The 18,044-nt window shown below is 49.5% G+C and overlaps 1 long non-coding RNA gene across 1 annotated transcript in view; it reads left to right on the top strand.

Moving 5' to 3' along the window:
* The first annotated feature begins 13,054 nt into the window (after positions 1-13,054).
* The window catches only part of LOC134008529 (uncharacterized), a 50,051-nt gene continuing 45,061 nt past the window's right edge, over positions 13,055-18,044 (top strand). Inside the window, exon 1 of the long non-coding RNA XR_009928138.1 lies at positions 13,055-13,165. This is a non-coding gene — a long non-coding RNA (uncharacterized LOC134008529). The remainder of the gene's footprint in view (positions 13,166-18,044) is intronic.

The raw sequence follows: 18,044 nt of genomic DNA, 5'->3' as shown, positions 1-18,044 counted from the left end.
ACTGAGCATATCGATTTTTAATCCATTATTAAACTTAGCATTTTAATTGTTTAACGGCACAGAGAATCGTTAACAGAATCGTTAAGGAATTTTGCTAACGATTCCAAGGAATCGATTCACTGGGAACCGGTTCTAAACAAGAACCGGTTCTCGATACCCATCCCTATTGGTGGCAGTGTCAGTGGGGTGGCACATGAACTCGTCAATGGGAGGGAGGGAGGATGTTACAATGGAGGATAAATGGGAGGGGGATAGGGAGCAGAGGTTGCGGCGGAAAGTTACGAGGGGACGGGAGGTAGGAGGAGTTGGAGGGAGAGAGACAGAGAATTGGAATGATCAGAAATGTGTAGTCGGGTTACAGACGTTAAGTCAGTGATACAGTTACGTGTCAGGATGAGGTCGAGCTGTTTTCCTGCCTTGTGGGTCGCCGGTGTGTTCAGCAGCTTCAGGTCGAAGGAAGTCAGAAGAGACTTGAAGTCGACGGCCTGCGTTCCTTCGAGGTGGATGTTGAAGTTCCCAAGGAGTATTAGGAGTATATTACCAGGCCAAACATGTCAGCATCAACCCGAGGTTTCCGCAGAGCAATGGTGAAGCAGAGCGGGCAGTCCAGACTGCTAAAAACGTTCTGAAAAAAGCAGCTGACCCCATCTAGCTCTTCTCGCCTACAGAGCCACACCCCTGCAGTGTGGGTACAGCCCAGCTCAACTCCTTATGGGCCGGCGTCTTCGCACCATAGTGCCAACCCTTCCCTGTCAACTGGATCCTGCGCTGCCTGAAGGCAAAGCTTTCGCTTTGGGAGAGAGAAGGACGCCAGATACTGAAAGCTACAATAGGTGTCATTGTGTCAAAGCTCTCAGTGCCCTGTCACCTGCAGAACGTGTATGGGTAATGGGCTCAAGGACACCGGGAACTGAGCTTTAGAAACACCCATCTCCAAGGTCCTATCTGGTGTATCTACCCCAGGGAGTGGTGAGACGTAACCACCATCACCTGATACCTTTACATACACCTAAAAGCAACAGAGGTTCTCTGACACAGCGAATGTCAGAGCCAACTCCTAAGCAGGTTCTTCCGAAACCTGCTGCAATACCTCAATTTTCAGATATTAAATACAGACTGTGACGCTGGGGGTAGGGGGGAGTATGAAAGAAAGTGAAAAAAATGTGTTTACTCATGTTCTCTTTTTTGAGATTCAGATTTGATCACTTTAAGAGTAGGCCTAATACAGAATTTCACAGTGTTTGGTGAAATAATTACTTTAGTGCCTGAAGTAACACTGTTGGGACTTGTGCTGTCCGACCCATTGTGGTGGGCCGGTCTGAGCAAAAATGGCAGGGCCATTTCTTTGTCCCAGTACAGCCCTGTAGTCATCTCTAATGAGATATATTTAGACGTAGAGGTAAATAGGAACCCAACGGATGTTGTGATAGGGGGAGCCATATTACGGGTACACTCAGGCGCAGGAGTTAGAGAGAGACCCGAGGCCAATGTTGGCTGACAATAAAGTCACGCTCTAACGTCAACAGTTGACTCATGCTAGTTATTTAAGAACAGGGGGGTGTTCCATCAACGTCGATTAAGGAAAAGCTAGACTTATCTCGCCAAGTCTCACTTACTTTAGCGAGAGTTCCGTTCCATTAAGGTGGCTTATTTTAGTTCTAGCTACGTAACCAAGGTAACTTATACTTCGGAACTAGCCTGATCCGTGTCAGGCTAAAAGTCAAGCTAAACTAAAATGTGTTGCAAATAATTTCAAACAGGCGGAAATGATTTAGCTACATGTTTACTTCATCTCCAAAAAATATATTAATTTAAATAAACAAGTTAAGAAATAATGTCACTTTTGTTTTCAAAAGCCATTGGTTAATTGACATAAAATAAGGACTTAGAAACTAAGCAGAGCGTCTAGACAAGTTACAATCAATTATGGCGTATCCGTTCTTTGACAACCCTGTGGTGGATGAAGGTGCTCAGATTATACAAAGAGCGTTTATCCCACCAGCCCCAAGGGTCTTCAGAGACAGAAGTAATGGTTCCCTGACCAGTATCTGTGGAAGAAGTATAGGTTCAGCAGGCCCAGCATAGTTTATCTAGATAAATGTAATTGTCATTCTTAAAAAATAAAAAAACATAAATATATATATATATATATATATATATATGAAATAACACTTTAGCAACTCTTAAGGATGGCAATGAACACATAAGAGCAGCCTACCATCCTTTGTAAAAAGTAATAGAAAGGAGAGTAGACTATAATAGTAGAAAGGAGGGTAGTAGACTGCAGTCTATGTAGGTAGGCCTAGACTATGTAGTCTGCTGGAATCACACACAAGGAAGCAAACCCACTGTAGCCAAGCCTTGACACTGTTCAGTCTGTCTGCATCTGTCTATGTCTTTGCATGTGGGACATTCTTGAACGGGCAACTATGCCAGGAAATATGAAGGGTATACCTTGCTCCAAAGCAGTACCTGAATATTATCATCAGTTTTTCAGGTAATCTTGAAACACAAAGAATCAAGGAGGACTTTTTATTCAATTGTATAAAGTATTTTCATTGTTTAAAGTAGCCTATATGTTGACAAGCCTGTATATTACCTCTCCTCTGGCTTCCCCAATATTATAGGTGCAATATACTGTCCCCATGGGTGTATCCAGGCCCACTGGAAGACTCAGGGGGTGACTGCCTGGTGCCCCCATGGTTGAAAGCGTTTCTAAAATGCCCAGAGTGGCAAAAATTAGACCAAGTGCCCTACTGTCTGCCATTCACATTGTGAAATATGCTTGAGTGCACAGGATGCCCCATGCAATAAATGACAGTGTGCCCTCTATAAATGTAAAAATAGTTCCTTTATAGTATAGAAAATGTGATGCAGTACCCTATAAGGTGCCCTTACAATGGCCTAAATTGGACTGTTCCCATGCCCTTACTTCCAATGGAAAAAGGTGCTGTTATGAAGTGCCCTTTATGCTGCCCCTACATGACAGTGTCCCAAATGTTGCCTTTTCCAAAGAAGACAATTAGATTCTGTGCCCAACAGTCTCCCCTAATGTTCCCAGTAGGGCATGCTTTCCCAAAGTGAGGCTGTGACAACACTTGGCACAGCCACAGTCTGTCACTGTCCAAGCCCCCTCTGGATCTGTGGAGGCAGACTATGTTAATTGGAAATACTCGTAATATAATAATGATAGTCATGCTGAGCAATTTTAAATGACTGTTCTGCCAAACAAAGTGTGCAGTTTGGGTCACCTTCTGATCTAAAAAGTCAGTGCTGGATCTGTGCAATACTAGTCATTTCAGTGAATCCCCATTTAAGTCATGGTTATCTTTCCCTTTTATCTTAAAGCTCAGCATTTAGCATATCAGTTAATAAATGTGTGTGGCAAAGTTATTTTGAAGTAATTTTTGATTTTGTTCAAGATGTGAAGACAAAAACATTATTAGCCCACATCAAGTGCAATTAACCATGGCCTTCTTCAGTGTTTTGAATTTTATCCTACAATTTTCAATTGCTGCCACGTTCTTTTTTGGGCTATTATTCTCAATCTCCTGTTGAGAATATCGACCATAGGCTAGCCTGTCAGAACGGTTTCAGACAGCTCATCAAATTACGCTAATTATCAGTAGGCCTAAATGCATATATATATATATATGTTAAGTAGATTTGGTAGGTCTACAATTTACGCATTTTAACGGTCGTAATGGTTTGACAAGTTGTCTCCCTTGTCATGTTAATTGCGGCAACATTGCCCTTTTTGGGGACAAAAAAACTAAAAAAAACAATTTACGCTGCTGAAACAACACACCTCTGCTGCTTTACGCAGAGGTGTGTTGAGGCTTGAGGCTTAACCCTTGTGCTGCCTTCGGGTCACATGACCCAAAGGTTCATAACGAAACAACGTCGTGTTTACCCAATACAAAAACAAATAAAAATAATTGTATTTTAACCTTTGCAATGTGGGGGGTCTGAGACAGCCCAACGGTTAAAAGAAAATGCTTCACTTTGTTTTTGTATGCGGTAAAGTTGTCGCAATACGATGGTGGGTCACAATGACTGATGGGTCAGAATGACCCGAAGATAACACAAGGGTTAAGTCTAAGTTGACGTTTACCCAAGTGAGACTTATTCGTGTTAGCGCGACTTGCGTTAGCGACGTTGATGGAACACCCCCCAGGGCTGCCAACTTTTCCAAAAACCTTGGCGTGAGATTTGGTAGCAACACCCCCCTCCCCCTTAGGCGAGCTTTCTCCACGCAATCGTGGAGACACTTCCCCATACCCAGTCTCCGGGCATTCTATCGGTCTCATCAACCTATCACAATAAAAGTCTTCGCTTGTTTTGTCCATAATAAAAGAAAACAATTACTTTTATAACAGTATTTAGTAAACATTCACGAGTTCAGTAATCACACCATCGATTGAATAGATAGCTTTTATTGAAGCTGGGCTGGTAGCAAAGCCAAGCCTAATGCATTGTGGTACAGACTGGTAGCAGAGCCAAGCCTAAAGCAGGGTGTCGCAGGCTGGTAGCAGAGCCGAGCCTGGTAGCAGAGCCGAGCCTGAGGCGGTTGGTGTAGGCTGGTAGCAGAGCCGAGCCTGAGGCGGTTGGTGTAGGCTGGTAGCAGGGCCGAGCCTGAGGCGGTTGGTGTAGGCTGGTAGCAGAGCCGAGCCTGAGGCGGTTGGTGTAGGCTGGTAGCAGAGCCGAGCCTGAGGCGGTTGGTGTAGGCTGGTAGCAGGGCCGAGCCTGAGGCGGTTGGTGTAGGCTGGTAGCAGGGCCGAGCCTGAGGCGGTTGGTGTAGGCTGGTAGCAGGGCCGAGCCTGAGGCGGTTGGTGTAGGCTGGTAGCAGAGCCGAGCCTGAGGCGGTTGGTGTAGGCTGGTAGCAGAGCCGAGCCTGAGGCGGTTGGTGTAGGCTGGTAGCAGGGCCGAGCCTGAGGCGGTTGGTGTAGGCTGGTAGCAGGGCCGAGCCTGAGGCGGTTGGTGTAGGCTGGTAGCAGGGCCGAGCCTGAGGCGGTTGGTGTAGGCTGGTAGCAGAGCCAAGCCTGAGGCGGTTGGTGTAGGCTGGTAGCAGAGCCGAGCCTGAGGCGGTTGGTGTAGGCTGGTAGCAGAGCCGAGCCTGAGGCGGTTGGTGTAGGCTGGTAGCAGGGCCGAGCCTGGTGCTGATGGAGGCCGGTAGCAGAGCCGGGCCCGGGAGGATGAGTGTGATTAGGGGATGCAGAGATGGTGGAAGTGATGTGGATGGTGCATGTATAGTTACCGGGGAGGTGATGGGGATGGTTCATGAATAGTTACCGGGTATGGACTCGGGCGGAGAGTCCTTAAGGGTCACGGCCGAGCAGCGGCTCAACCGGATCCCCAAAGGAACACTCATCTACGGGCTGCTGCGAGGCTGATGAGAGCTTGTGTGGTGGAGATCGGGGAGGTTGGTCCTGACGTATAAGCGGTATGCCTGAGAGGACCAGCGACCCAGAAGCTGGATAGTGTGGTCAGCGACGCCCTGGCTGGAAGCAGAGGAAGCGGCACCGATTCTGAAGGAATGTGTGGAATAGTGTGTGGGGTCTATGCCTGATTTGGTGAGGATGAGGCGGAGATGATGGTGGAACCAGAACCGGGAGGCGACAAGTCCTGATTCCGTGATGAATAGTGGGCTGAATGGGAGGGCGTGGCTTCCGGATTTGGAGTGAATGAGTTTCTGTAGAGACTCGAAGGGGCTGAGAGAATAATTGAGGCGGAATAGGAAGATGGGAACTGCGGGCCCGCTCTGATTGGTCTTGCTGCGTTTCAGAGAGAAAATGAGTGTGTCGGGGGAGTGTAGGGTGATGTCAGAGACGCATGGGTGAGCAGAAGGGTCGAAAGTGGAGGAGGTGGACGTGAATTCGGAGCACCTCAGAAAGCCAGGAGGAACATAGCCTCCAGGGTGGAGTCAGTGGAAGGGGAGGAGTAGCCAGACCGCAGTGTGGTGATGCAGGCGGCTAGTAGGTCGGCAGTGAGGGGGAGTCGTGCAGAGGGAGAGCGGGGTTCCAGGCGCTTCAGACCCTTCATGAGAAGGGAGGTCTGGCTGTTGGAGATGGCTGTGCAGGGGGAACCGGAGAGCAACTTGCAGAAGAAGTTGATGCCACTGAGGTATGTGTGGATGGTGGAAGTGCGGATAGAGAGGTGCGCGTGAGCGTATGAGATGAAGCTGGTGATGGAAAGGAGGTTGAAGGAGGGGAATGTGAGGTGGTGAATGGTGTGGAAGGACCTGAAGCTTTTCCAGGCTGTCCAGTAGGTGGAGAGTGTACGGGGGGACAGACCTTGGAGGATGACGTCCTGGGTATGGAGGTGGAGGTCGTGGAGGGGTGCCGTTACGGGAAGATCGTATAGGAATACGGAGGGACCGGAGTGGGAAGGGGGTCCGCCTCTGGGGCCAAGCGCCTGAATTTCTGCAGGGAGAGACGAGAGAGAGAGTCGGCAATGGTGTTGTGGTGACCGGGGATGTGAGCGGCTCTGATTATGAACTGTGACTGAAAGCCAGGTGAGGCGACGGATGAAGGGCATGGCGGTGATGGAGTCTGATCGGCCTTTGTTGATCCAGGAGACGACGGCAGTGTTGTCGGAGTGGATGAGGATGGATTGGCGTGACCATTCATGGACCCAGAGGAGGGCGGCGATGATGGGGTAGACCTTGTGAAGTGCAGATGAGGGGGCCAGTGAGGGAGAAGGGCAGGAAGGGAACTCGGAAGGCCATGGGGAGGAGAACCAGCGGCCGTTATAATAGCAGCCGAAACCAGAAGAGGGGGCGGCGTCGGTGAAGAGCTGCATGTCGTTGGGGTTGGATACAAGATCGTTATAAAAGAAAGTGATGCCGTTCCAGTTGGAAAGGAGATGATGCCAGAGCTCCAACTCCATGAGACAGGAAGCGTCCAGTATGATGGTGTGGTGGAGCGACTGTACGGATGAAGCCAGGAGGAGGAGGTGGGAAATGAAGGAGCGGCCTTGGGGGATGATGCGGAGGGCGTAGTTCAGATGGCCGAGAAGGGAGAGGAGTTGGCGCTTGGTGCAGGTGGGGGTGATCAGGTAATTGGAAAGAAGGAGCGTGATGCGGTCCAGTTTGTCGGTGGGGAGTGAAGCTTTGAAAGCCACGGAGTCCAGTGTGATACCGAGGAACTCCAGGGTTGTAGCTGGCCCTTCTGTCTTTTCCAGGGAGAGAGGGACACCCAGTTGTGGTGAGAGCGTGGAGGCCTTGCGCCGGTGGGGATGAAGGGGGGCCGATGGTGAGGAAGTCGTCCAGCAGATGGACTAAGAAGGGAACCTTGGACTCATTGAGGAGGATCCAGCAGAGTGCTTCGGAGAGGCAGTCGAATAAGCGTGGGCTGCTTTTGCAGCCGAATGCCAGTCGGACGGCAAAGTAGTAGGAATCCTCCCAGCAGACCCCAAAGAAAGCCCAGTAGTCTGGGTGGATGGGAAGGACCTTGAAGGCGGTAGTGATGTCGGCCTTCGCCAGCCAGGTGCTGCGGCCGGCCAGGCGGATGAGGGAGATGGCGTGGTCGATGGTGGTGTAAGCCAGGGAGTAGTCCGGGCTGGGGATCAAGCTGTTTATGCTGGGGACGGGGCCGCGACGGGGAGCGGAGAGGTCGATCACAAGCCTCTGCTTGCCCGAGTACTTCCGGGTGGCGACGCCGATGGGGCTCACCCGGTAGACAGGGAACGGGGGAGAGGCAAACGGGCCAATCATGAAGCCCTGAGACACCTCCTTGGCCAACAGGGCAGACACCACGGCGGGGGCCTCGAGCGCCGAGCGGAAGTTTGGGCAGGCAAAAGAGCAAGCGGGCAAGGACACCAGGCCGGGGGAGAAGCCTAGGACCAAGCCGTCCAGGAGGAACCGCACAGCGGCGGGGTCGGGGTGGCGGCGGAGGGCCACAGCCAGGGCAGGGACGACGATGGGGGTGGACAAATGGGCAGACAGTCAGGGGGCCGGCCGGCCGGGGGGTCAAGGGAGCAGGAGGAGCGGGAGTGGGCCCCACCGCAGAAGGAGCAGACGTGGAGGCTCCGGCAGGATGACAAGGAGCAAGACCCGGCGTTGAAATTATTGCAGAGAGGGGGCGCCGCACAGGAAACAGGGCAGGGCGGACCGGGCGGCGAAGACCCGGCAGTAGGCTTCGCTGTCCAGCACGCCCCAGTAGGTTGACTCATTAAACTGCTGCAGCCGCCCTGCGGCCTCGGAGGCGAACCGGACGTGGTAGGTGTAGAAGCCGGAGCCCCCGAACCGCAGGGCGAGCTGCAGGACCAAGGTGAGGTAGTCGTCCAGCTCCGCACGGCGCCCGGGGAAGGAGGAGCAGACGACGTCCCGGTACAGGGAGAAGGCGTAGGCGAACTCCGCAGGTGTGAGCTCCCGGCGCCGGGGTGACGGAGCAAGACGGGGCCGCAGGACCCGTCAATGGTACGGGGGGCGGAAACCTGGGAGGGGAGGAGAAGGTCAGCCAGGTCCACATAGTTACCCAGCAGGATGGCGGCCCGGAGGGCAGAAGACACGGGGGAAGGCCGGGAGGCAGAGGGGGCCGCGGGGCGGACCGGGGGAGGTGCCGTGGCCAGCGTGAAGGGAGGGGCGGGCAGGGGACCGGCAGGAAGGGCAGCAGCCAGGGCGGGGGGGGCGGCCGGAGCGGAGCCATCTGCAGAGGAAAGAACAGAACACAGTCAGGGGAGCAGGGCCCGGAGCGGCCAGGACGGGGCACGCAGGGGCAGGCACGGGGCAGGGGGGCGCCATAGAGGCGAGGAACGCCGCAAACAGCCCAGGAAGGTCGGCGAGGGCGGGAGCCGGAGCCGGGGCAGAGGAGGCGGGGAGGGGAAAGAGGGACGCGGGCAAGGCAGGGGGCAGGAAGGCGCCGGCCGCGACCCCACGCCCGGCAGCGGGAGAGGACCGGTGCGGGGAGGCGGGCGAGGCGGGAGGCCGGGAGCCGCGGGGCTCGGCCCGGCGCCCGGAGAGGGGCGGAGCGGGGAGGCGGGCGAGGCAGGGGGCCGTGGGGCGCGGTCCAGCGCCCGGCAGCAGGAGAGGGGCGGAGCGGGGAGGCGCGCCGGCCCACGGACTCCCCGAAACAGAGGGCGAACAGCCTGGCCTTCGGATCGGACCGGCTGAAACTCAGCCCCCGAGCCCGGAGGAGGCGCTGCAGGCCGGCGACGGTCCAATCAGAGGGCAGCGCCGGGAGGCCCGGGGCGGGCGGAGCCAGGCGCCGCGGAGCAGGAGACGAGGAGCGGCGCGAAGAGTCGGCGGAGGAGGAGAAGCGGGGCCCCCCGTGGTCGCGAGAGGCGAGGCCGGGAAGGCTGAGGAGAGGGCGAGAGGGAGAAACCGGGGCCGGCGCAGGCAGCCGCCGAGACCGGGAGGGACGCCTGGAGCGATCCCGGCAGGAAGGCCGGGGGGGCGGAGACCGCGGGAGGCGGTCGGGCCGACGCCCGGGACCAGCAGGAGAAGCCGCGGGAACCGGGGAAGCCGAGGAGGTCGGAGCAGCGCCGCACGAAGAGCGGCCGGAGGCCTCGGGGACGCGGCCAGAACGCCGAGGGCGGGACCGGCGCTCCAGCCGGGAGGGAAACTCCTCGTCGGACGGGTGGAGATCCAGGACGTCCATGAGGGCGGGAGGCGAACAGCCGGAGCCGGGAGAACGGGCGAGCCGGACCGCAGCGGAGCGGGAGCAGCAGAGGCGGCGGCAACGAAGCAGGAGGCAGAGTCGGCAGTCGGCAGGCAGAACAGCAGCGGGGTGCACGAAAAGTCGAATGACAAAAACATGCTAGCACAAGGATCAGAGCAACGGAAGACACTTTATACAAGCCTCGTAACTGATACGGGGAGTTTGGTCGCATTCTTCCGTGCTTTCGCTAGGCTGATGCTTATGAAGTTGATTGGAGTTGGTGCGCATTCTTCCGTGCTTTTGAGATTTGCTTGATTGGAGTAGAGGAGGAGTCTTGGTGCGCTATCTTCCTCCCGAACTTTAGTTAGTTTATCTAACTCCCTATTGTGTACACATCTTGTGTGTATCACAATAACACGACACAGTCAAGCCACGAATGATCAAACTCCATCACAACAGATGGCTCGAAGGTTAGAAGAAGCCGGTGAACTGATCACCGGAACAGCTTCAGTTGTTTACATCCGACTAGAAAGAAAGAGCTTGAGGGGAAAAAGCGAACTTCCTCGAGATACAAGTTCGTACTATCCGAACACCAAAATGTCTAAACTAGAGGTGTTTAGGGATTTTATCACTGAGCGATTAACAACAGCAGTTTTGGAGATATTCGCGGCAGCTGAAAAATCGTTTACCGAGTTCGATGATGAGATTTCTCGTTCGAAGGAGGAGAGTGCGCGACTGCAACGGTTGTTGGACATTGTTATTCAACCTGAAATCAAGATTCACCAAGCAGGTTCGATATAATAACTACAGTTGATTATAATCTGCTTTGCTTATATTCATTATATCTTATGTGATGTTGCACAGTCAAACCCAGATGTCGTGTCAAAATTTGACACAATTTTCATCATTTTGGCTCTGTATACCACCACAATGGATTTGAAATGAAACAATCAAGATGTGTTTTAAGTGCAGACTTTCATCTTTAATTTCAGGGTATTTACATCCAAATCAGGTGAACGGTGTAGGAATTACAACACATTTGATATGTGGCCCCCCCCCCCCTTTTTAAGGGACCAAAAGTAATTGGATAATTGGCTGCTCAGCTGTTCCATGGCCAGGTGTATGTTGAATGAATGAATGAATTTATTTCAATTTTTTACCACAAAGGTGATAAACAGTAGTTATAAAAAGAAAAGAACAATCCCGAACAACATATACATATTCACCAGTATTAGCTCAGCCTCGCATTACATATTCATAAATACATTTTGAACATAAATAGAAACTGATAATTTAAACAAGATTTCCAATTGAATAAACTTGTAAGTATATATACCTTCAGATATGACATGAATTCATACAAATTGTCTGAAAAGGGGTATGAAGAAGCAAAACGTATTTATTCATACCTCTTCTACTACTAGGGAGTCAGTTGGCTGAGCGGTGAGGGAGTCGGGCTAGTAATACGAAGGTTGCCAGTTCGATTCCCGGTCATGCAAACTGACGTTGTGTCCTTGGGCAAGGCACTTCACCCTACTTGCATCGGGGGAATGTCCCTGTACTTACTGTAAGTCGCTCTGGATAAGAGCGTCTGCTAAATGACTAAATGTACTTCTAAATGCCCTTATAGCAACCTTCCTGTTTGATACTATGCTTTTATCCAAAATTCACAAAACAAAAAAAACAAAAAAACATATGTACATACATCCATGTACATACATATCCACATACCAAACTGTATTCAACCTCTATAACAACAACGCTACAGCAGGCCCTTGTGAGACAATCACACCTAAATACACATTCACACCCTTGTACCTCAGCACACAGAGTACAGAGACCCTCCCCAAACCCCCAGCGAGAGAAGCCAAACATCAACAACTGCAGTCTCAGGATGCAGCAACAGAGGACCAGGAGAAGTGAAGTGGGCCAAGCACCCCTAAATGCACCACATACAGACACATAGCATACACACATATAAACAGTGCTGAGAAGTGATACCATTCACCTCCACTCTTCATCACAGTACCTATTGAAAATCACCCGTTTGAGCCTTTTTTTAAACAGCCTCATGCTTGGACTTTGCTTCAGCTCTTTTTGAAGTTTATTCCAGACCTTCACGCCACTGACTGAAATGAACATTCTCTTTAAGGTAGTTCGAAGAAAAATCAAAACAAACCTATCAGAGAGATAGCAAAAACATTAGGTGTGGCTCAATCAACTGTTTGGTACATTCTTAAAAAGAAAGAACGCACTGGTGAGCTCAGCAACACCAAAAGACCCGGAAGACCACGGAAAACAACTGTGGTGGATGACAGAAGAATTCTTTCCCTGGTGAAGAAAAACCCCTTCACAACAGTTGGCCAGATCAAGAACACTCTCCAGGAGGTAGGCGTATCTGTGTCAAAGTCAAAAATTAAGAGAAGACTTCACCAGAGTAAATACAGAGGGTTCACCACAAGATGTAAACCATTGGTAAGTCTCAAAAACAGGAAGACCAGATTAGAGTTTGCCAAAAAACATCTAAAAGAGCCTGTACAGTTCTGGAACAACATCCTATGGACAGATGAGACCAAGATCAACTTGTACCAGAATGATGGGAAGAGAAGAGTATGGAGAAGGGAAGGAACTGCTCATGATCCAAAGCATACCACCTCATCAGTGAAGCATGGTGGAGGTAGTGTTATGGCGTGGGCATGTATGGCTGCCAATGGAACTGGTTCCCTTGTATTTATCGATGATGTGACTGCTGACAAAAGCAGTAGGATGAATTCTGAAGTGTTTCTGGCAATATTATCTGCTCAGATTCAGCCAAATGCTTCAGAACTCATAGGACGGCGCTTCACAGTGCAGATGGACAATGACCCGAAGCATACTGCGAAAGCAACCAAAGAGTTTTTTAAGGCAAAGAAGTGGAATGTTCTGCAATGGCCAAGTCAATCACCTGACCTAAATCCAATTGAGCATGCATTTCACTTGCTAAAGACAAAACTGAAGGGAAAATGCCCCAAGAACAAGCAGGAACTGAAGACAGTTGCAGTAGAGGCCTGGCAGAGCATCACCAGGGACGAAACCCAGCGTCTGGTGATGTCTATGGGTTCCAGACTTCAGGCTGTCATTGACTGCAAAGGATTTGCAACCAAGTATTAAAAGTGACAATTAGATTTATGATTATGTTAGTTTGTCCAATTATTTTTGGTCCCTTAAAAAGGGGGGGGCCACATATAAAATGTGTTTTAATTCCTACACCGTTCACCTGATTTGGATGTAAATACCCTGAAATTAAAGCTGAAAGTCTGCACTTAAAGCACATCTTGATTGTTTCATTTCAAATCCATTGTGGTGGTATACAGAGCCAACATGATGAAAATTGTGTCAATGTCCAAATACTTATGGACCTAACTGTATATTGTATTTAGTTGGCTTCACTATGCTTAACTATAGCAATTTATAACATTAAACAAATATAATCACGGCTATTAGCAACACCATTTCTGTTGCCAAAAGCAGGAAAAAAAGCTGTGTAAAAGTTAACATGAGGACCCACACTGGAGAGAAGCCCTACAGTTGTGACCTCTTTGATCGATCCTTTAGCCAGGCTGGCAATTTTAGAGCTCACTGCAGGACCCAAACAGGAGAGAAACCCTACAGCTGCCCTCACTGTGACTATGTGAAACAAATAGCCAATGAAACATTCACCTGTGTATCCACAATAGAGAAACTTCAAAGCAGTGATGTCTGGGGCCAAGCTGTCCCAGCAGTCACCACCTGAGAGAACTTCTGTAAGACCCACGGCTGGAAGAACTACTGGGGCCCTTTCTCCGTACGTCGCTAACTCAGTTAGCTGGATTTGATTGTTGACCATTTGTCATGATCTTGGATTGTTCGTACTTGCTGTCATAGCAAGAGGTCCGTAAACTTGCTCGGGAGCAGGCTTATTTTATGTAAACAAGATTTGATTGCGGCTTTACAAGCAGAGGTGATACAGGAAATCTGTCACAGCCATGTCTTGTCTGTTTTTACGACAACAACCTGTTGTAGAAGGTGCAAAAATAATTAGAAGAATTTACTATTAATGCACATTGGGTGATAGACAGATTCAATTAGCACAGCCAGACAGGCTACTATACTTTTTGTATAGTAACTATCGGTTTCCTCGTGACAGTGTCATTTACATCATTAATTTGTTGGAACCACATTAAATTATATTTAATTAGATGATGAACAAAGTAACTATGAAAATACAAAGACAAATAGGCCTAGCCTACTGTAGTAAACGATAAAACATCTAACGTGGTCACTACATTTAATTTGTCTGCTACTTTTTGCCAGCCCTCTCCTGGATTTTGCAGACTTTGATGTGTTCCCTGCTGTGTTGATTAAATCTTCCAATTTGGAGTAACCTTCGAGCAAGCTCTTGCTCTGTTTGGCTCTGTTTCGGAAAACACTGGGCGCTCTTTTTGGCCATGGTGAGCAGCCATAGACTTATGTGAGCAGCCAACAGCAGCGTTGCTGATCAAGGTTTCTACTATCGATACATACCCCCTTTTAGACCAACGCATAACTCAATCCAGCTATACTAATCATAAAAAAACAAGGGTGCTGGAAGAGCCAAATTACCCAGATCATGATTAGCATGATGATGTCATCTTGGATGTGTCATTTGATCTCGGATGTAATAAGCAACGTACGGAGAACGGGCCCCTGGCCCACACCTAATGGGACAGCACATGCAGTAACACCAGCTTTACAGTCCAACATGACAGGACAAAGGAAAGATACTTTACCCCTGTAGTGATGGAGGGAAGCTGTGTCATACTGCGTAGAATGTTGGTAGAACTATGACTCACTCACATTTTAAACTACATTTGTTTTGTTAGAAGTGTCTGGTAATGTAAATGGACTGCATTTATAGAGCACTTTTCTACCTTAGCGGCTCTCAAAGTGCTTTACAATGTTTGCCTCTCATTCACCCATTCATACTCACACTCACACATACCTACGGCAGCACGCTACCATGCAAGGCGCTGGCCTGCCCATCGGGAGAAACTTGGGGTTCAGAGTCTTGCTCAAGGATACTTCGGCACGTGACCTAGGAGGAGTCGAGGATCGAACTGCCAGCCTTGCGATTAACAGACAACCCTCTCTCCCCCCTGAGCCACAGCCGCCCCAATGTATGTGGCGCCCCAATGTATAGGAGCTCTTGAGGGACGTGTTTGTTCTTATCACACCCTGAATATGTATTAGCATTTCCAGGGACACCAGACTTGGTGGTTCTGATGCAGAGGGTTACTGTGTCTCTCACCAAGTGATCACTTGCTTTTGGTTTTCAGACTGTACTGATTATATTTCAGATGACACTGACTCCTGAATATGTTCAATCTGTCTATATTGACTTGGATCACCTACATACTCAGGTTTTCCCGCAAAAAATGTGTTAGTCAAGGTGGTAGGGTGAGATTTGCTGATGGAGGGGGGTGGTTAGTTCTCCTCCAAAAACAAAGTTCTCTAGTGAAGGGAGACTGCCGTTGGAATGAAAGGGAGAAAACTGGCGAAGACACAGCGAATATCGCTAATTAAAAACAACGTAGTTAAGGCAGCAGGCGTGTGTTGCTAAGGCGGCCGCCTTAACCCTTGTGTTCTCCTCGGGTCGTTCTGACCCATCAGTCATTGTGACCCACCGTCGTATTGCGACAACTTTACCGCATACAAAAACAAAGTGAAGCATTTTCTTTTAACCGTCGGGCTGTCTCAGACCCCCCACATTGCGAAGGTTAAAAGAAAAGTATTTTTATTTGGTTTTGTATTGGGTAAAATTGGGTAAACACAATGATGGTTCGTTATGAACCTTTGGGTCATGTGACCCGAAGGCAGCACGAGGGTTAACAGCAAAGTGCTGCGGGAAACCCTGATACTGTTTTATACTATTCATACTGTACTTTCTATATACAGAATTGATTCCCGTTGACACTGTGGTCTTCATAATCACTTGGTTTCAGTCTGTTGGCTTTGTTGAATTAGATACATGCAAAGACCTTTTGTAAGAATGTTTCTAAAGGGAAATACAAATAAATTTGTGAACGACTGTCTCTGTCTTAGTTGAAAAATGATTTGTGACGATTCATCTGCATTGGGAACAGTTTGTTTCCAAGCTACTTGTCAGCATGGAAAGGAAGTTTGTACATTTAAGTTACAATTGTGAGTATGATCCTGACATTGGAATGACTGAAAACAAATCAAGCTTAGCGCAAGTTCAGTCAGGCAAGACCGATCCCTGCACTTGGGCATACTCGATAATGTTTCTCTACTTACTCCGGGCTGGCATGTCTCCTCAATTGAGGTCTCATGTATTGCGGGGCGGGTATAGTATTGTAATCTTGTTGATCCTTGTTCCTTTCCCTGAGTGCGAGGCACGCTCGCAGGTGCCTGGGGTCGGGGTACGGGTCTAGCCCTTGCCGGGGCTTCAAAACGGTGAAAAACGTTTGTTTTTTAAGCGGCCCCACCGGCCGTTTCCGGTATACGGGGGGCCCCCCGGGAAGTGTGGGTGTCGGGGGGCATCACTCTGGGGCGCCCGAGAGTGAAGGAGGCGCTTGGAGAAAAAGAAAAAAATTACCTCCAGGGGCGGGGGGGTCTCATGCCTCCTCAGGTATCCAGCCCGAGTGCCTCTCATGGTGGGTACAATTTCGCCCGTGCAATGGGAAAATGCACATAAAAATGTCCCTTCAAGCCTGTTTCAAAAACGGCTTCATAGGTCTCCTGGATAAGCCCCCAGGAACCATAAGTCATCTTTCATTCACTTGCATGTCTTTTTCCAGGATGACTTAAATACTCAATGCTAGCTGTCTGGTGGACTGGGGGCCGCGACAATTATACGCTTGTAAATCAGAAACTGGGAAATGCATTGGGAAGCTGGGAAAAGGGGTTTTCGAGCTCATTTTCGGTTCCGCCCAACGGATTTTGATCAAAATAGGCTCATTCGAAAGGTATTAACGGGGGGCTCACGGAAAACCGGGACCCGAAATGCGCCCCACTCTAACTCGGTGTACAAAACTATCCTCAGCGAAATCGGTGCTACGCAACGAAAACGGGAAGCGAAACAAGACTTTAAACAGAGCTACCGAACTGGGGATCATTTATTCTGGGAAAATAACAACTCACACCGGCCCCTTATTCTAACTTGAATTTAGAAACCGTCCCCAGCAAAATCCGAGGTTCGGGCGAATAACTGTGAATTTTAAGGCACTTCTTCTCTGAAGCTGGGAGAGTGCATTCAAAGCTGGGAAATTGGGTTCATGTACAGGCATCTACAGTTAGGAACCTCGTAGAATCATCAGGGAAGACTTGTTGGATAGGTATGGACAAGGGGAATACGTGCATATGAAGTTTGACACGTGCACGTGCATCACCGCGAAACGGGAAGTGATACAAAACTTTAAACAGAGCTACCGAACTGGGGATCATTTATTCTGGGAAAATAACAACTCACACCGGTGCCCCTTATTCTATCTTGAATTTAGAATCCGTCCCCAGCAAAATACCACGTTCAAAAAAAAATTGTGAATTTTAAGGCAATTTTTCTCTGAAGCTGGAAACGTGCATTCAAAGCTGGGAAATCAAATCAAATTTATTTGTATAGCCCTTTTTACACGCAAGCATGTCACAGAGGGCTTCACATATGCCCATAGAACTGCCCCTCAACCAACCTAAACCCTCAAGGAAGACAAGGAAAAACTCCCAAAAAACTCTCAACAGGAGAAAAAAATGGAAGAAACCTTGGGAGGAGCAATTCAGAGAGGGATCCCCTCCTCCAGAGACGGTTGGTGAAATGGTCTTCATTTACATGCATCTCGAGTTAGGAACCTCGTAGAATCATCAGGGAAGACTCGTTGGATAGGTATGGACTAGGGGAACACGTGCATGTCAAGTTTGACACATGCACGCGCATTAACTTGACGCTGCGAACGAAACAAAACTTTAAACAGAGCTAACGAATTGGGTATCACTTTTTCGGGGGAAATTACCACTCACACCGGTGCCCCTTATTCCAACTTGAATTTAGAAACTGTCCCCAGCAAAATCCCATGTTTAGGCGCAAAACTGTGAATTTTAAGGCCCCTTTTCTCTGAAGCTGGAAACGTGCATTCAAAGCTGGGAAATGGTCTTCATTTACATGCATCTCCAGTTAGGAACCTCGTAGAAACATCAGGGAAGACTTTTTGGATAGGTACTGACTAGGGGAACACGTGCATATCAGTTTAACACGCGCACGCGCATCACCGAGAAACAGGAAGCGATACAAAACTTTAAACAGAGCTACCGAAATGGGGATCACTTTTCGGGGTAAATTACCACTCACACCGGTGCCCATGGGCGTAGATTTAGGGGGGGACGCTAGGTACTAGTCCCCACCAATATTTTAAGATGACAAAATTGTCCCCACCAATA

The sequence above is a fragment of the Osmerus eperlanus genome, chromosome 22 (genome assembly GCF_963692335.1).
Source record: "Osmerus eperlanus chromosome 22, fOsmEpe2.1, whole genome shotgun sequence".
Taxonomy (NCBI): Eukaryota; Metazoa; Chordata; class Actinopteri; order Osmeriformes; family Osmeridae; genus Osmerus; species Osmerus eperlanus.
This window is presented reverse-complemented; position numbering and strand designations above follow the sequence as displayed.